The following is a 20,840-nucleotide window of genomic DNA, read 5'->3' on the forward strand; positions in this document are numbered from 1 at the left end:
TATATATATAATGTGTGTGTGTGTGTGAGCAAGTGAGGTTTTATGTATTTGTGTGTAGCAGTCTCAATTGTCTAGAGTGAAGCTGTAATAACAAAAGCATCTTGAGGAAAATAAAACAGAAAAAAGAAAGACATAGGAACAGTGATGTCTGTCCTCTTTCCTCCCACTTGTAGTCACAAATACATCACTGTTTCCTCGTATTTTCTCCACAGATTTTAATCATATCCCCCCTTGTCACATTCATAATTGTTTCTTTTGTGTTTTGTGACAAACCTAATGTGGTGTTTTACTCTCTTGATCACTTTCTATTTTCCTCCCAATTATCACTTTTCTTTTTAGCAATTGCTTTTGCCGCTCTCGCTCATCGTTTAAATCTGTCTTGAGGGCAGAATATTGTTTTCAACCTGATGAAAATAATCACTTCATTTTTCCATCTCTCTCTCTCCTGAAATCACTTTCTTCTCTCCTTTTTGTTTTTCCATTTGTCTGTTTTGTTTTCAGCTTGTCGTTCGTTTTTTTTCTTTCTAATTGGCCTAAACCTCTGAGCCGCGGTAATGACTTCTGAGGTTGACAAGATTCTGCCATCACTAACTCACTCACTCACTCACTCACTCACTCACTCACTCACTCACTCACCTACCTAGTACAATTTTATTTGGTGTAGATCTTTATAGTTTTAGAATAAAATGTTGTAATTTTGAGGTAGAAAATTCAAACGTATGTCTATTTTAAGGGCAAGTTGCATAATTACAAATATTCCATTTAGAAATAAAAAAATATCTATATATTTATAAGATCCACGATGCACAATACATTCGATATTGGTATTCATATCAGTGCATTCCTAGAAAAGGTAAATTTATTCAACATAACTGAAACTATTGTGATTATAGAAAATCATCAGTGTTTGAATCCACACCTGAAGCACTTTGAATAGAAAACTAAATGCTTTCAGCTTCTGTGAAACTTGTTATATTTCTTCCAAACGTGAAGCCTGAAGAGGCCAAAGCACACAGGTGCCTAATACATCCTGTTCAGTCTTTTCCCCTCCTAACTTTGTGCATTCAGCAACAGATTAAAGCGTTTGGGAGCATAGCTTTGAGATGCTAAATTCCACTAAGCCTTATTGATGACTGGAATCTGACTTGAGTCCTGTCTGCGGTGTGCTAGTTCTCCTGGTGCGAACTCGGCTTTAATCTCCTCTTCTCTTTCTTTCTTCCTTTCTGGCATCTTGATATGGTCTGTGTTTCTGCCGTGACTTCTAAACATTTACATTTCTGCTTTCAAGTGCTGTTTATATATGGCTCTTATCTGCTATCTAACACACACACACGCACACACCGAGACAGGGACGGACAGTGAATCAAATCTTTAGTCGTCCCGACAGAAACACTGTTGCTTTGTCCATAATAGGACAGGAGGAGAGGGGAAGGCAGACGGAGGAGAGTGCCACATAGACAGAAGGAGGGGGAGGCAGATAATTTGCCACCAGAGTGTTTTGCAGTGAGGTGAGGCGTGGAACTTTGGTGACTTTAGCTCACAGGCTATTTTGTGGTGTTCCACTGGTTCTCAGTAGGAAAATATCTCCCCCCCACCTTTTCAGATTGCTGCCCCTTTATAAAATAGCACAACAGAGAACGTCAGTGTCTTCCTCAAGGATACTTTAGTGGCGACAGCTTCTCACTCAGAGCTGGGATGCGTCGAGTCACCCAGTCCCCTTACCTTGCTCCCCTGTGTGCACACGAGTTTATCTTGATAAACTTGTGACGAACTTCCAGTGTGGAAAAACCTCTGGGACTGGTGACGCCATCCTCATCGTTACTCAGCACGGAGGACAGATCAAGCAGTACGATCTGCCTTCATAGGCCGAGGTTCCAAAAATCCCAAAACACTTTTTTTGTCCCTTTTTCTTTAGAAACTGAATAAATACTGTGAAGTAAACTGCCACTTTCTTACATTGAAAACTGTGAACTGTGGTTTGGCCTGTAGCTCAGACTAAATAAGTAATTTGAAGAAGGTACTTTTGAGTTTAGGTAGCTTCTTTTTTTACAGCTTCTACGAGTTGTAGTTTCATCACATTTTGCAAATACGGGTTCACGCAGCAAGAATTAAGAGCTGGGTCCTGGATATAATAGAAGAAGTTTTCCATACAGTGGGACATAACTAAAGCAGACAGCAGTCCGTCATCTTGTTTACCCCATTTCTAGGCCAGTAGTTGCAATGGGCAGTGTGCATTTATTTGCCTTGCAGATTTCTCCGTTCAGGCACATCACCCTCCAACATCGCTGGCTTGATGTCTGTCAAATTGGCTAATGAGCTTCCATAATATTCAGACAAAATTCTTTGATAACAAAGCAAGAGAAAAAGTTAATTTAATGCGGGGATTAGAAACATTAAAGCCCACAAGTTTCCATTTAATGTGATCAGTTAGGGACAATGTATTTAGCATTACCTCCATTTGACAATGTTAATCCGTTTTCCTTTGTTGAGGATAGGATAGTTAATTTTTTCTGTGGCAGGGAGATGTGCCATGAATGGCAGGATGATGGATAAACAGTAGGCTTGTGAAGAAAGACAGTGAGTGATAGGAAGTCTTGCAAAAGAAGAATTATGGTGAGAGAATATAAAGGGGTGATGCTCAGAGAGATTGAAGGAGGAAATGACACATAGGTGGAAAGAATCTCATCCCTCCTCCTGTCTCGTGCTCGCCTCATTGTGTCCCTGCACACTTTCACATACTCACTCACACACACTCATTATAATTGAACAGTACTTGAACATTTCTTATCTGCATATCAGGCCAGTGGGTTTAAAGTGAAGAATTAGAATCCTCGAAAGTCTGTGTCTGTGTGCAGATGTGCGTGCTCCATGTGATTCTTATCAAACTGACTCATAGCTGCTTTTAAGGCAATGGATTTACAACTCATCTCTCTTCTATCTGCCCATCTCTCCCTTTTCAGGGTGTCTTTCTAAATCTCCCATTCCATGCCTCTGACTTTATTGGTCTTAATGTGTTTCTCAAAAATCTTGTAAAACATATTTTCAGTTTGTATTAGTTGTGTTTCCAAATAAATGAAAGAATTTTCAAGCTTTGAAATGTCTCAAAAAATAAAATGGACATCAGGCATGTTTTAATTTAATTGGTTTGGAGCAAATAAGTGTGGATAATGTCAGAAGGTGGCAATCTTGGCAATTCTGTCATGGTCACCAACGTAAAACAAAATCTCGAAAAACAGTGTTTTTTTTTTTGTAGTATTAGCTCCATCTCATTTAGCCAATTATATGTTTCTGCAATATAGCTATAATAGCTGTAAAGATGAAGGCTTTGTCTTTACAAAAGTCTTTAAAAGCAGATTTGGTTGATCACATATACCAAATGAAATGGTCACATGCCAAGTCGAGTGAACTTTGTTTGTTTAACACATTTTAACCAACTTTTTAAAAGCACATTGGTCATTGGCCAAAGTGCTTCACATATTACAAATAATAAAGACAAAACAGAATGCAAGATCATAAAAAAATAAAAACACATATAAACATAACAAACCATAGAAGTGGAAAAGTCATCTCTCAAGCTGAATTAAAGGCTTTTAAAAACAAATGTCTTTAAATGAGATTTAAAAACACCAAGAGTTGAGTTTTGGAGCCACAACTGAAAAGGCCCGATCACCTCTGTTAATAGCCTAAACAGTGGGACAAGAGCAAATTATCATTGGAATCTCTCAACATTGTTCATTTACACAAATTAAGCCATGTATCCCAAAACCACTGAGTGACAGCAGCACTATTAGGTGCACCTACTTGCCAACTTAACCCTGTGACTACTTCACTTGGTAGCTCACGGGAACAGCAGCAGGTTTACTTCAGTTGCCCTCATGTGGTCATTAAACAACTCTGTGGTGGAAGAAAAATCACCTCAGGCCTGGCTTGAAAGTGCTTTGTGGAAAGTGTTGTTGTTTGAAGCTTGGTAGTGAATTGATTTGAGTTAAGATGTACTGATCTGGTTAGTTGACAAACCACTTTAACCTTTTTGTCAGTCTCAAGGACAGACTTTTTTAACTTGCCAAGTGTTTGCATCAATCTTAGTTATGTTTGCCTTCAGGTTATTGGATTATTTTAAGTACTGTGTTTTTTTGTTTTTTTATTCAAGCACAATGGTGCATTCATGGATATAATGGTATAAGTACATGATGTTTATGTTACAAAACAAGGTTGTAGTCACTGAAGGCAAGGGAAAACAGCCTAAAGGAAGTTACTGTACAGAGAAACATTAGGTTGTAGCTCTGGCTCATTTTCCCATTGGTGCTTATAACTAGTTAACGTTTGAAAGTAGTCTTTTTGTGGTTTGACCCAAGGGCTGTGAAGCATTGTCTTATGCATGGTGGATATTTTCAGATGGCAACTGCAGTCAAAACGGCACACGGAAATACATTTTCGCCGCTCACCAAGTCTGGGCTGTACTTTTTTCGTTGTGCTATTCATCGGCAAAATAGATCAGACAGAGATTAGAAGAAAGAAAAAAACGAGATGAAAAGAAGTGAAGGACAAAGGGAGGGGTTGGATATAAAATGAGATGAAAGGATTTAAGGTGTAGTATCAGTTAGATAGGTTTAAGCTCTTAACTCTGGTTGAATGCGCGTCTATGCATGAAAGCATGCCTGTATGTGCAGATTTTTTAAGGGTGTACCAGCAGTTAGATGGGTGTGAAACGGTACATACCTTTGTCCTTATTACTGATCCACACCTGAGTCTCTTTATATCTTTGACCTACTTGAAGTGTCCTGAACTAGGTTGAAGATTGCATGATTTATCCTCACCACATACTTAAGAGGCTGATCTGACAGTTCTGACAGAATGAACGAGATAGGGTGTGCTAGCTAAGCCGCGTCATTAAACATAGGGCTGTTGATGGCGAACCCAACATCAGTGTCCCACCCCTCATAAAAAAATAAGAGCCTGGTGATTAATCAAGAAATTTGGCAACACCTTTGAAGCTCATTTACATAAACATCCTGATTCACAAGGTTACATAATATGTTATTATAGAGTGGGCTTTTGCTAATGTTTTTACTTGTTTTTCCATGCTAGCTGGAAGTAATTGTATGAGTGTTTAGCTCAAAATCACAAATCTGTATCTTTGTTCAATAGCAGCGATTCTGCTTGACGAACATGTTGCATGCTTTAAACGAGGGGTTCTTAACCTTTTTGACCTCGGGGCCCAGTTTGTTCAACATAAAGTGACAAGAGGTCCAGTCACACATTACCATATGGATCAAAATGATAATTATTCTAAATCTTGGTTTAAAATGATAATTATTCTAAATCTTGGTTTAATTTGTATTGTATTTGCGTTATAACTAAATAAAATACACTTACAGTTTAAAAGTAAAACTCCTGTCAAATAATCACAAGACATGATTATGACAAACATTTTTTTTATTGTAACCTGCCCTTAACAGTTATTTCAACAAATACAACAGTCAGTCAACAGACCACTCAGGCTTATCAACACAAAAATAGCATTTTTTAACATAAACAACAACAAAAATAGACAATTAAAATAGTGATCATAAAATAGATACAGTCAAAAATATTTAATGTAAATGTTTTAAATAAAAAAACTGTAAAAATAAATTTGATAAAGTGTAAATGCAAATAAAGCCTTTTTAAACTTTCGCATGGTAGAACCAGAGGCTGCTTTTCATATTAGTGACAATGACAAACAATAACAGTAACAACAGCTTTTTGACAAAATGTTTAAAAATAAACTACAAAAATAAACTTGATAAAGTGCAAATGAAAATATAGCTGTATCTGCAACTGTATTTGATAACGTTTTGAACTTTTAAAATATTGCATGGTAGAACCAGGCTGCACTTAATGTTAGTGACAAACTTTGGCATTTTTTGATGGGTTACTTTCATTTTTGCTTTCTACTTTTAATTTGAAATAGGTTTCCATTCTCAGCAGGTTTCTAAGTTTCTTCTTCTACATATAAAAAAGTTGTTAAACATCTGAGTGGCGCACTACCGCTACCAGTGGTGAGAAACTGTATTGCACCTTATTCAAAATCAATGTGGTCCCTCGGCCCTCTGTGGCCCAAAGTTAAAAACTGTTGTTCTTTTGAGGCCCTCAAGGTGGCGCTCGCAGCCCAGTTGGTTAAGAATCTCTGCTTTAAACAACTTGGGTATAATGCTTTTGCCCTCAGGTCGCAGTATGATAAATAGTGGGCTAAAATCAAAGTGAATTTCCACAGCAGGTAGTTACAAGGCCCTCTGTTTACATGGCATTACTTGCTCTTATTTAAGTTATTATCCAAAGTGCATTGCTGATGGGGTGCTGGTGCCTGGTCCACAATACGCGATTAATGGTCAATGCCACTCTGTCGATATTTCAGTCAGAAGACTTGTGTCAAGACGGCCCTCCTTGAATAATTGCCACCTTCATCCTGCTCGCAAAGCATCTGCTCCTCGTCCCTCCATAAAATCATCCAGAGAATCCTGAGACAGATAGTCGCATCAGATCGATTTCAGTTAATCATGTTGAGAATGCAGAATTAGATCAAATCGAGTACACCAGAATCACCTCGGGGTGTGTGTACAAGCTGTGCAACTTGTTCTAAAGGCTGCCATTGCAAAGTCATTTTTGGCCAACTTGAACAAATGAACCTGAAATACAAGGGATGTTTAATCACAATTAATATTGACTAAAATGGGTGTTGCTTAAGTCTTTTATACCCACCCATCTATTATATTTACTCAGTTCAAGGAGTTTTGGATTAAAGCCTATCTGTGGCCACCAATGAATGAAAGCATGAGATAGACACAAAAACAGATGAGGTGCTGGTTTGCCACAGAGCTAATATAATTAGCCGACCATGCATTCGCTTATATTACAAAGTAAAACATAACAAAAGCCTTGGAACTGTTTTACAAAATGTGGAAAACCCACCCATTAGCATGCAAACCTAGCTCAAAACGGCCCCTCTGTCTTTGTTTGACATTTAAGACATTTTACTGCTGTTTGATGATGTGTAGAGGTGACAGATTGCTTCAGTTCCCTTGGTTAAAACCCATTTCATCCCAGTGCTTTGGGAAAAGTGATTATTATAATTGTTGGGTTCTACTTAACATCACATGCTAATATTTTTCTAATACAAGCAACCACAAGACTGCTTTACATTATATTTATATTCAAGCAGAGTTCTTGGTTCTGCAGGATGACTGCACTGCAGATTATACAATCAGCTTCACTCGGTGAGGTGCATGAAGGGTAAGTTTTCTGAAATAAAAGCATTTATTTCTGGTATTATCTAAAGCCTGTTTGTGGCAAATCTTAAAAAAAATCTTTTAAAAATTCAGATTTTTTTACCCTTCAACAAAACCTGTAATATGGTGCCTCTGTTAGAGTATGAGTGTCGGTGTGTTGAGGTCTTATCTTATACAATGCTGTCGCAACAATCTGTAACTTCCCCTCGCACAGGAAAGCTCATGGTCTGCGTGTTTTACAGATGTTTGCGCACGTGTGTGTGTGTGTGTGTGTGTGTGTGTGTGTGTGTGTGTGTGTGTGTGTGTGTGTGTGTGTGTGTGTGTGCGCACTCACATTTCATTAAATGTTAAATACTTTGTCTCTGTAAGCTGAAAGCAACAGGTTTGGCAGAGTCCATATAGTTGTGGTAAATCAGAAATAAAATAATTGTGTATTGAGTTGTTCAGAACAAAAACTCGGGAACTTGTACATTTTTCTCTCGTTGTATTCCACACCAACAAAGTCACAGGTTCAATCTGAAAAAGGTCTTTAATCGTTGCTGAGTAAAGCGGAACTCCTTTCTGTCACGTTCCATAAAGCATCCACGCTCCTACAGAATAAAGACAGCCTGTAATTTAAAACAAGACATGTTAGACGATTTAACCTCATTTAACAGTTGCTTTTTTTTCCTCTCTTTTACTTGTAAAAGTTCAAAGCTTCAAATACTGTCTTGCTGTAAACACGTCGTCTGCATTTTTGGTCGTCTGATGCATGTTTTTCATTCCATCGCTGGCATTAACACTTCAGCCATAATTGTGCTGCCTTGTAGCTATTTTAAAACTTTGTGTGTTTGAAGTGGTAAAAGATTTGATTGTTTTAATATTTAGTGGCCTTTGTTCATTTAATTGGCATTGTATTGGATTTGTACAGCTATGGTTCCTTTGGGCAGGTTAAGAATTTCCTAATGTTGTGTTTTTTTTGTCTCTGTCTTTGTATATCTGTTTGCTCTGTGTGTGTGTTTTTGTCAGTTGTTATGCAGGATAGAGGAAATGAAAGCTCAGACATACCCTCAAGGCATTTTTAAACTGTCCCAGCGTCCTTCATATGTTTGTATGTCTGTGTGTGGAAATGTGTGTATCTGCACTCACAACGTGTGTGAGAAAGTATGTGAGTTAATACCTTAAATAGGCAAAAAAATACATTCATCCTCTTTTGTTATTTATCTGTATAACACTTAACATTCACACATTTGCATGTAACCATACACACTGTCAGGAAGTGATTGAATCTCAGCTGTAATTGTGAAATATTGGGCAAAACTACCACCTACTTCCTCTTTCTGTTATACACACTTGCCTCTGTTTCTTTGCAGTGTTTTTTTAGTACAGTTTTGAGCAACTTTGCAATGCTATAACCTAAATATACAATGCATCAAGTATTATGTGTTAATTATTTTTAATGAATTGGTTACAATAAGTTCCACCGACACGTAACTACACTTTTTATTTGTTGTTTCCTTTGGCTTCCATTTGGTTTTAGTGAGACCCAGTTTGAGTGTGTGTGTGTCTAATTTCCTGGTTGCCCTCAGCAAACCCCTAAAGCTCTAATCACAGGAAGTTTAGAGGAAGTTATCTGGTCTCTGTTACACACACCCACCTACTCACACACACACACACACACACACACACACACACACACACGCTTTCACACTTGTTGGAGAAATGATAGTGGGGAGAGAATAAAAGGGTGAAGAGCGCTGAAAGTGAAGTGGGGGGAGACAGTGTTCAGGTGTGATTATTTTTTTTAAACCCATGTGGTGTTGTCTTTCCTCTGTCAAGTGTGAGTAGCCAGCCTGTTTCTACATCAGCATGTCTCATTCTTTCATCTTTTTTTTGGCTTTGTCCCTCTGTTTAAAGGATCTGCCACTCACTGGCGAGCTAAGAAAGAGTGCATTTCATTCATTCCCTGCTCTCTGGTCCAAGATGATACCTTGAAAGCCTTGTCGAGGAGACTTTTGAACTGGTGTGAGGGGAACTTGGATAACAAAGCTGGATTTCTGTTTTTTTATTTATATTTTTTTGTACATTTGGGAGTAGTTCAGATCATTTGAAGTGGGGTTCTGTAGAAACGTTTTGAACAATCCCTCCTAATTGTTATAAATTGCTCTTAGATGTTGCCATCTAAAAGCACCTTCAGTCTCAGAAATGTTTAGATTTAGGTGATTAATGCAAAATGCTATTTTATTGCATTTTCAACAACCTTTTATTTGCATGTGACACTTGCAAATAAACCACAGAATTTTACGTAAATAACATGAACTTGATTGTGAACTTAAATTACGTTTTTACACACACTGCTGTGACTTTTTGGAGATTTAAATTGTTTAAACAAGGCAAGAATCTCTTGGTCCTGGCTAATCTCAGACTAGCTATTAACTCGTCAATCTAGTCAAACTTTACTAAGGCCCAGTTTACCTGATACTGATTTTGAGTGAAACCGTAGCATTTCGGCTGTTTTTCGGCTGTTCGTGTACACGACAACCACACTCGTTTCCTCTCAAACCAAAGCTTTCCAGTGATTGTTCGCATGTAAACAGGACCTTATCAGGAAGGTTATCAGTGACAGTGGTGCGATGATAAATAAGAAAACATCCACATTTTCTCAGTAAGTTGGTCTCTTCAGCTCAGTTGCAGTGTATGGAGGGAAAACCCACACCACAGGTGTAAATGACATCATTTCAGAGATCAGTTTTGAAACAATTTACTGAAGCTCCACTGTGGATGGTGCCAAACCGTTTCTGTTTGACTGTTTCCGATGCTTTCAGTGTAAATAAGTATCTGTTTTAGCAAACTTAGACAACTTCTTCTGAATCACTGAGCAATGTCCTGTTACAACTGAAACATTGGGGATTTAGATCATTTATGCCTTATCTGCTAAGAGTCAGACCAAGTTTGTCCCAAAATCAATAACGTATTGTGTAAAACGGTGGGTTAGACTTAGTTTTTTAAATTTTTCATTTTTATTTTATTTTTTTTTACCAAGGACTCAAAACACTTTGAAAAAGGATTTTAAAATCAAAAGTCTGATACATAGTTTTATGGGTATATTTTTAAACATTGAGCAAACGCACTTTGATATATCAAGTTTTACCTTTTTAGTTTGCGTGTATTCTGCTTCTAGTTAGTGCTTTTTTTTGGTGATAAGGCTGTGTTTTACCTAAGACAAACTAAACTTTTTAAGAGGGAAACACATTAAGATATGAAAAAAGAGAATTTTTGATTTATTTACTGTATCACTTTCATGTATTTCTTCTTCACTTTATACTTAAATATTCCATTACAACAACATAAACTTGTGGGGTTTCACATTTCTGATTTGCATAGTCCATGCCATTCGCATTGCCCATTGAGAAACCATAAAGGCACATTACTAAAATTCTTTCTTAACCTTTGTTCCCTCCCTAAAAACTATTTGCTTCAGTCAAGTACAACTAAATATTCCCTGTGGGAATCGAACAACTGATCAAGGATCTAAGGTCCTCCACCACAACCACACCCCTACCAGCCACCTTTACAAATACAAGGCCAGCTTCTACATTAGCCGAGAATATTTAAATTATTTTATTTCCATTGGTCCAACAAACTCAGGTTGAATAAATGCACATATTCTGGGACTAAAGCTGAGCTCACCCATGACAGTTTGCCCTTTTTTATTCCTTCAGAAAACACTACACTGACCAAAAGACACTGGGATATTTAAAGTTGTTTCTCTTTTTAAATTTATTTTATTCAATGGGGTGCGCAGGTGTTGTCAAAAAGTACTATTAACTGGTCAATAATTAAAGTCATTCATTTTCTTTTTATTTACCTATGTTAACTAGCCTTTACATTTGAAAACCGCTTCCCATTCTAGCAGCTAAAATGGATAAAAAAACATTGAAGAGCTTCTATCTGACAAATTGAAATAAATTAGTAGATTTCAAATTACAATTATTGATACAGTCCCAGTCTGGACATTAAAACTGAGATCTGATTGTTTGACCAAGTTTTTTTCTGGTCATCCAAACATAATTTGAAGTCCTATTTTTCCAACTTTAAATCAAGCTAACACAAATGTTTATTTTAAATCTAAGTGCTAAATACAAATAATATAACTAATCTTTGAATGTAGTTTTGCTGTTATACATGTTATCTTTAATTACACACACCCACACTCAAACTGGGTCTCATTAAGGTTTTCTCTTTAATTACAAATGTGTGCAGTTGGAGTAGAGTTATTGATGTTTATTAGATCAGTTCCTGCTGGAGGACTGTGTGAGTACGTCTATTTGTTGTGTTTTCTGCATTCCAGAAGATCTGTTGTTCAATTTTTCCTTTACTGATGCTTTCAATCTCTGTGAAGCACTTTCTTAAGACAGAGCCATAAAGCTCAGTTCTATGTGTTGGCATGTGTTTTCCCTTTATGTCCATTTTTTCCTCCCTCTCTTGTTGCCAGACTATGTCTTCTGGCAGCCAGTTAACAATAATTAATTACACACACTCCTGGCAGTCGGTTTGTGTGTGTTTTATGTGCATGTCTGAGCTGTGCCTGTTGCGACAGCTGTTTGATTTATTGCTAAGTGAATAAATTAGATTTTACACACAGAAACACACAGTATAGATTGCTGCGCACCACAATTTGCCGATCTCAAAAATGATTACTGTGACATCATCACCGGTTTCGACAGAGAGGAGCAGAAAAGGGAGCCATTTTTTTAAAGGAACGATCTTAGACGTGACCACACACACACGGTATGCTCTCCACACACAGACGTTGCTCTAAGGACCATAGCAGGGGAGCTATGTCTGTATCTGTGTGTGTTCAAAGTTAAAATCCAGACAGCCATTCCAGGGGCCAGACTATTGAGTCTTATAAACTCTCAGGTCACAGATTATTAAAATAGCAGAGGAGATATGCAGACCTTGTATGTGTGTGTGCTTTTTTTTCTGTTTTGTTATTTCACTTAGGCATCTAAAATTGCGAGAAGACACATAAATGACTGTATAAGTGATGACATTTATGCATGTGTGTAGCCTTGATCTGTGTATGTGTATTAGCAGTAATGCAGAAATATTTTTGGCATCATTTATGGTCCTATTTGGAGCAAAACCAGCAATGACTTTGCAGATATTTATTGCCTGCCAATGAAGGCAATAAAGGATAATGCATACATGTTACCAAGGTCTTCCTTGAAAAAGTGAGTGGTCTCCATAGGATTTTCTTATTAAACAAATATTAATAAATACCATATTTATTCAAGTATAATATGTAAAATTAAATCCATAAAATCATCCATAAACTTGGGGTAGTACTATACTCGGATACATATTTTTACTTATGTATTTTAACTGAAATATCGGCTTCGTTCACAAAATGCCTGAGTCCGGAAATGAGATCGCGTCGTAAAAAGCAGTTGAAACGAGCTTACCTCTGACACTCCTCTGTGCTTCAGAGCGAGATAATAACATATCCAGGCAGGTGACATGATGTGAAAAAAAGGGGGAAGGAAGTATTCCTGCACCTTAGTAATGGTAACAAACTAATGATATTAGCGTGTGACCGGGCCACTCCTCGAACAACAACAAGCACATGTTCGTCTGTAATGGCTGCCGTCTACCGGTGTTCTGAAAAAGTTTGCATCCCTGAAAAAATGCTTCCCCACCAGAGGGGCGCTCACAAGTAGGAAGTAATCTGCTTTTCCCCCAGAAGATGRYCCAAATCTCATGTGAAGTCTCTGACTTTTGTGTTGGCACCTCCTGGTGGACTATGTGTAAAATGCCAGAATTTTTGTTGTCAAAATACCTTTTAGTACATATGTTGTTAAAATAAAATGAACAGTCCAATGATCATTTTACTGATATGCATAAAGACTGCAAAGGCTGAAAAATCTTGAAGTTTGTTTGAAATTGGAGGTAGTTTGAGGATTAAATTTTTATGCTTTTTAAGCTCAAAAAACGAGGGTCGTATTATACATGAGATCATATTATACACAAATAAATACGATAAATATATGCATTTATCTTTTTGAACAAAACCCTACCAGGCTACCCTTAAGATCTTTGACTAAAACCAAATAGTTCCTTCAGAAGAAGCGAGTAACCTGTTTTTGCAGCTCTCTCACCCACCCATGGACTGACGCACACTTTTAATAATAAAGTTTTATAGACCGTGATGTATGCTCGTTACGCTTTCATATTTACTTTTGCTGGTGAAAACAGCTATTTTGTGTCTTGCTGAGCAGGTCACAGTGTGACAGGATTCCTGGTTGAGTTGGGTTCCTGTTTAGGTTATTGTATGTGATGTTAACTTAGCGCGACAGCACAAATCCAGTTGGACCTCAGTTGATGGTCGAGTTAAAGGCATTTGTTGAGAAGTGTGTTCTCTGTTCTTGGTTGTTTTTGAGGAACTCTTGAACAACAGCTTTAATCGCAAAAACGCACAATCGTTGTCAAAATCATTACGATAAAATCACTCGGGTATGGGGTTGGGGGGGTAATTTTCACTTGACATGAACATCGCCTGCTGCCATCAGCTTAATAGAAAGCTCCACAAGTTTGAAAGCGTCTGAACCAGCTGAGCGTGCAAGCACATATCTTGCACATGTTCGGAGAACACCAGAGGAAAAAGGGAGGAGCGGGAACCAAAAAAAAAAAAAAAAAAAGATTGAGGAGAAGACAGCCGTGAGGGAGGAAAACGGGAGAAGAGATTAATTGAGAGAGTGCAAGATGAAAGATGGACAGATAGAGGATCGGAGAGGAGAGAGGTGTGTTCGCGGTATTAGTTTGTGTGTGTGTGAACGTGTGTGTCAGAGAGCCATTTAGCAGAGCGAGGAAGAGGAGGGAGGGAGGCTCATAATGAGAAAAAGCTATTGAAATATGAACGTCTGATTAAGTTTGACATTTAAGATGACATATTTTGCATGCTGTTAGCCCATTACAAATGAGTCCTACACTCTTGGAAAGTGTGCCTGCACGTGAGTCAATGTGTGTGTACGTGTGTGATTCGCTTGATGCATGGCAGAAGAGATGTGGGGCCCCCTGGTTTCGAGCATATGATGTGTGTGTGTGTGTGTGTGTTAGAATTCTGGCATTGATTAGGGAGCCGAGTCATCAGAAAGCTTCTAGTTTTTAAAATGGCAGGTGGACTTTTTCCGCCTTCTGTTTCTCGCCGAAACCTTCTCCCTCATTTAATTTGGGCTGCTGCCGCCGTAAAACCATTTTCCAATCTGTACCCAGTCCCTTCCAGAGCTGTGCTCTTATCCAGGTTTCTCAGAAAGACTAGACATCCAGGTCTCAGGCTAAGCACAACGTAACGTGGTGCAGTTGTGGTGGCTTTCTATTATTACCCCTCCACTCTAAACAGGCTCAGTTTCACAGACTAATCTGTTTTGTCTGCAAGGCTCACATGCGTTTGTTTGTTTTTTCAGCTGCTTTCTTTTACTGACAGATGACTTAACATACTGTAGACCTATCAAGCTTTTAAATTCTTCTTTTTCACATTTAAATCATTCAGTTGGGGAATATATAAGATGGAACTACAACGCTTTGGTCTGAATTCCACCTTATTTAAATTTTACCAGCTCCTCTTTCCTCCCCTTTATTGATTTGAAGCAGCTCGTTTTAATGCTGCTCCTTTAAATCCAAACAAGGTGTCATCTCTTCATTTGCAAATGAATTAAAAAATGCCATCCAGGGACGACTCGTCCATCCAGCCTTGCATGTTGGAGCCAGAGTCTGACCCAGAGCCAAAGGAGAATGAAGACGACGAAAATGTATTTGCTGCAGACCTTATTTGGCAGTTCCGTCGCAAATAATTTGACATAATAGTTCAGAAAATGTAATAACTGAACAGGTTGACAAGTATGATCCAATAGAGTATAAAAATATTTTGTAGGACCAAAATCAACTAAATTCAACATTTCTGCACTCATCCAAGTACACAACAAAATATATTTAACAGCTAAAAAAGTCAATTTTGCATGATGTCCCCTATAAATTACAACTACTTTTACATTCCCTGCTTGTTTTTTTCCTAGACGAAACAATTTGTCATAGTTTTCTATAAATAAAATGAATGACTGCTGAGGATCCTTGTTGGGTTTTCTGCAGAAAATCCAAATTGTTTAATTTTTGACGCCGTCATTATTTCAGAAACTCCAACCACACCTCTCGTCTGCACTTGTCACTCACCGTCAGAGCCTTTCTTCGTACGTTCCAGTCTCAGGGCCACACGTGTGAAAATTTAATTGTGTGACTTCAGACAGCCTGCAGCTTCAGCTATGGATCGGAGAGTTTTGAAAGCACCAGTCATTATTTTGCAGGTTGTTTGAGGGATAAGCAGCAGAAAGCCTGACCTGATATCTGCTCCATCTCCAATTTTTGGACAATTTAGACCCAAAATGTGCTGGAAATAAAGATTTATACTTGTTATTTTCTTCTCTTTTTTTTTGCAGTTTAACAAGAACTTTGCAGTGAGATGCGGTGCATTTTCATTTTGAAGAAAATCTAAGACATTTGAAGAGCCTTTAAAGTTGAAATAATGAAGTTTTAGGGAGATTTGTTTTATTGTTTTACTTCTTTTACCACTTATTTATTGCAACTTTGCTCTTGTCTTAAATTTTGTCTTCTTTCACATTATTCTCACAGACAGGAAGGTTTCTATTCGAATCAAAGTTCTTCTGCCCACTCTTTTGCATCTCCACTGGTCAAAAACAAATATCAGTAGCTTTCAAAATATAGTAGATTAAGAGAAAAATAAAAAGATGAGAATGATGAGAATAAGGATGAAGACCAAGAGGAAAACCGTGAACACAAGGAATGACAAATTAAAAAACATTGGGGGGGAAAAAAGCTAGTCCATGCCTGGAGCGCTATTTCTTCATATGTTGCTCATTAATCCTTAGTTTATGAAAGAAAGAGAGACTAACTACTGCGGTCCCATGAGGAGGGGAAGAGCAGCAATATCTGGAGGCAGAGGGAGTGTGTGGATGTGCTGAGAGACGCTATCAGACCCATCCATTACTGCGACTCAATAATATGCATTTAGGAGAATTAGCTTGGAGTCATTGGGTGAAGTGGTAGAGATGTGCAGGTAATCTGCTTTTCTTCATTAGTGACATCTAACGTTGTCTGAACGAGGGGAAACCTGCGCTGATTCAGTGGAGTCAGTTTTAATGTTGAGCTGGTTTCACTTCCTGATCCAGTGCATGTTGTGTCGTTGGGTTGGTGTTAAATGTGCGATAATAATTAAAGCTGCACACTGAGTAAACCTCTAAATGAATAGCAAATGTGAGTATTATGGTGTGTGTGTGTGTGGGGGGGGGGGGGGGGGGCATTTAATTAGCTTAATGGATGAAAAATGACAGAAAAGACAACAAACAATCCTATTTGGACATGTTGAGACAGTAACTGCTGATCAGAAACAGAAATGAGATGGAAAAAAAAAAACTCAACCATGTAGGATGTCTGTGTGGCCTGAGCTGTTTAACTAACTGAACATTTTATTAAGTGAAGCTTTTAGCCTCAAGGTCTCAACTCCTTTGTGTTTGTGTGTGGAAGTTGTTGGGAGGCTTGTTTCAATTCTGGGTCAAACTCACTGAAGCGATCAGCTCAGGTCTGCTGTTTACCCTCCAGCCTGTTAGGGGGCGATAATGTCCTGATCTGTCAGCTGTCTGTTTTAAAAGAAAGGAAGAAAAAAAATGTTTTGAATGATTTCTCACCTGGAATTTACCTCAGTGTTTGTATCATTGTGGTCCACTTAGGCCTGTCGCGATAGTCAATAAATCAATTAATTGCACGATAACTTTTTTTGAGGTCGGTAAAAAAAAGACGGCGATAAGTTTCATTTTCCTACTTGTTTGTTTACTTCGTCTCTCTCCCTCTCTGTGCTCCGCTACACAGGAGCTCAACTGACCCCTCCCCTCCTGTTTTCTTAGTGTGGGAGGAGTCAACTCTCGCTTTAGCGTGATAGCTCGTTGCTAAATAAACGCTTCAAAGCAGAACGCGGCTGCTGAAGTGTCAGAGAACTAGAGCCTGGATTTCGCTGCGGAGGGAGGGAGGGAGAGAGAGACGGAGTGAGACAGAGAGACAGAGAGACAGAGAGAGAGAGAGAGAAAGAGACAGAGACAGAGAGAGAGACGGAGTGAGACAGAGAGAGAGAGAGAGAGAGAGAAAGAGACAGAGACAGAGAGAGAGAGAGACAGAGAGAGAGAGAGAGAGAAAGAGACAGAGAGAGAGAGAGAGAGAAAGAGACAGAGAGAGGGAGAGAGAGAGAGAGACAGAAGGAGGAGGAGAAGGGGTGGGGGGGCTGAAACTCCCCCAGACCCGCGACAAACTCGTCAAGACTTTACCTGTAGTTCCCAAAAATAACATGAAACTTAAACACACCATTTGTGTTTTAACAAAACACCCAAAAAGCCTGTAGCTGTCCCAGAAACTCATGAGGAAAACTCTGAACTGTCTGATTTCCTCCCCGCAGCGCTCTGACTGTCCCCTCCTCACACACACACACAGACACGTTTGTTCTTCTATCCTCATGGGGACTTTGCATTGACTTTCATTCATTTACCAGTATTTTCTATTACCATTTGACCCTAAACCTAGCCTACACTTTACATGGGATGTGAACTGGGCTTATGTCCCCATAAGAAACAGTGGGTCCTCACCAGGCTGTGTAGTTTGCTTATTGTTTATTTACTGTCTTAGTAGTGTGTGGTGTTTAATTTACATTTTGTTGTTCTTTGTTTTATTTTTTTTATTCAAGTGCATTTTTTGTTAGAGACTGAGAGTCCACTTTGTTAAACATTCTTTTAAAAATGAAAGTTTATTGATTTATTACACTTACACATTACGCTTTTATAATTATTAGTTGTAAAACGGTCACCAGGCAATATTATCGTTTATCGCAATAAATTTTGAGACAATTAATCGCCCAGCAAAATTTGTTATCGTGACAGGCCTAGGTCCACTGTATCAATTAGGATAATGGCAAATCTCCTCCAAAACAAGCACACTTGTTTATTTTGCGATTTGACTTGCAAAATCTTGTGGTTTTTTTACTACCACCTTTTCGGTCAGAGCTCATTGTTCCACATGACTCGGTGGACCTTTTGAAATACTGACACAGACGAACAAATTTACTTAACACAAACCTCAGCGTTCAGTAGACAATCGAGCAAATAGACGCGTGGCACCTAAAGTTTAAAGTAGAATCTGTGCTTCTTAAACTCAAACTCGTAGTCTTCTTAAATTGTTACTATTTCTTCTATTAATTTACAACAAATATTTTACGTAGTCGATGCTTGGTATTGTGAAACAATCAAAATGAGGTGCAGAAAAAAAAACCTAGAGTCTTTGAAAATGTAATGTTCAGGAGTCAAATCAATAAGTTGATTTGTTGTTTGGTGTAAGTTTGATCGCAATAGTTTTTTTTTTTTCATACAACGTTGGCTGTATCAAAAAAAAAAAAAAAGAAAAAAACAATCATCATAGTAAAACTATTTTCTCTAATGAGCTTCCCTAATTTAAATTGTTTGCAGTATCCCACTGATCCCTACCGTTCTCCTGTTGCTGGATCTTTTCGCAGCTGTCCTGAGACGATTATCGGCAATTTCAGATAAAAGCCTCTCCAAGTGTTGGATCTAATTGCCGCTGATGGAAATGATTAACTGTCACATTTGTCTTCAGTGCGGTACTGAGGCTATTGTGGTGTAAAGGGTCTAATTGTAGCTAGTAGCAGAAGTTGTTATGCTGCATTTTGTCGTGGGTTCCACCTAATTGTAGTTGATAGTAATGGTTCCAGCCTGTGTACACAGCCTAGAGCGGAGAGAAGCTGGACTTTGACATTGAGGAGCACCGATGCTCGCACCCCAAGACGACCAGTGCCGCTTTTTTAACACTTTTACCTCTTGCTCCTTTGCAGCCTAAGATTTAAAAAAAAAAAAAGTGAAGCCGATGTAAATAAATATTGTGTAACACTAATATTATTAGCCGTTTCCTGTTGTATTGATTTCACACTCCACTGAATTCATTCATAAATGTAATTATTGCCGTCGTTATTGCTTTTATGGACTTTCTGAGACGTGGCTGCAGTGGCGCACGAGGCAGATGGAAGTGCAGCTCGGCCGGTCGGAGCCTCCAAGGTCGGGATTTTAGCCTCGCTGCTCCACCACAGCGATCTGTAGTTTTCCACTGTGTGTGTGTGTGTGTGTGTGTGTGTGTGTGTGTGTGTGTGTGTGTGTGTGTGTGTGTGTATAAATGAATGATGATTTCTTACTGGGTGTGGTGAACATCAGATGAAATTTTCCTCTGCTGCTTGCACTCACTCCCTGTGTCATACACACACACACACACACCCAAAGCTAGTGTCAGGGCTAGCCTAGGCGTGGGCCCTTTCAGACATAAATTGCTTTATTTTAATAGTTGTGTGGAAGGGTAGAAAGGAGGAGAGAAAATTGTAAAATACTACAAAGGCACTTTTTTTTAAAATCTGAAAACTTCGTTCTTTAAGCTTCTTTTTGGAAGACGTCTGATTGGTTCTTGGTTAAAACGTTTTCAGGTGACTATCAGTGAATAACAGCACGCATTTGTCTCTCGTATCATTGCACACACGCCATCTCCTCCAGATGGATCATCAAATATGCATTACTCACTCAAAGACGCACACGTGCCCCCAACAAGACTCACACTGCATTGATCTAGAAGTGATCGGTTTTGACATCTATCGGGCGTCTGTTGGAGCGTGTTTACGACCGAGCACACAGACACAAACGCAGCCCCGGGGTCGACGAGTTTCAACTGTGTTTCGCAGGCGACGCGAACGACCACAAATAAACACGCGCGCGAGAAAAATAAAACGCAGGATCTCTGTCACGACTGTTGTGAGCAGCGCGACCACAATTGTTCTCCTCTTGAACAAAAGGAAGATTATGTTTTAACATAAAACATATGGGAGGTTGTTTGATGGCTTTTTAAAGTGATTATGAGGAAAAAGGGAGGAGTTTGTATATATGTGTGTGGGGGGGGGGGGGGAATCAAAGCCTCATTGATGAAATTGCTCAAACTATTGTAGCAATTAATCTTGCATGTGAAAAGGAGGAATTAAGAATAAACGGGGTGAACCGCTTTGATATGTGCTTAAAGAAACATTTCACTCTTTCTAAACAAGAAAAAAAGAAAAGAAAAAGGTAAGGCGATAGGAAGAGAATGAGCACCTAATGAAAGTGAAATGGGGTATAAAATGAGAAAGAAAAGCAGACGAAATAAGAAAAAAACAAACAGCGGCAGCAAAACGACTTAAGGTGATGCGGGCAGAGTGAGAGAAAGATGAGAAAGGAAGAGTTTGCGAGCTCGAAAATGAACGGAAAGCTACCGGAAAGACATGCGGGGAAGAGAAATGTGGAGCGCTGAAGGGGATGAATTGCCGTCTACAGCCTCGCTCATCCATCTTTCTGATATGGGGTGTTTGGCTTGATGTGGTTGTGTGTTGGCCTCCCTGCTTCTGTCTCTCTCTCTCTCTCTCTCTCTCTGTCTCTCTCTCTCTCTCTCTCTCTCTCT

At 38.8% G+C, this 20,840-nt stretch overlaps 1 protein-coding gene across 1 annotated transcript in view; it reads left to right on the top strand.

The window, feature by feature from the left end:
- LOC106518147 (zinc finger transcription factor Trps1) overlaps positions 1-20,840 on the top strand; it is a 109,837-nt gene that overhangs the window by 35,516 nt on the left and 53,481 nt on the right. The window lies entirely within an intron of this gene.

Source organism: Austrofundulus limnaeus, unplaced genomic scaffold (genome assembly GCF_001266775.1).
Source record: "Austrofundulus limnaeus strain Quisiro unplaced genomic scaffold, Austrofundulus_limnaeus-1.0 Scaffold56, whole genome shotgun sequence".
Lineage (NCBI taxonomy): Eukaryota > Metazoa > Chordata > Actinopteri > Cyprinodontiformes > Rivulidae > Austrofundulus > Austrofundulus limnaeus.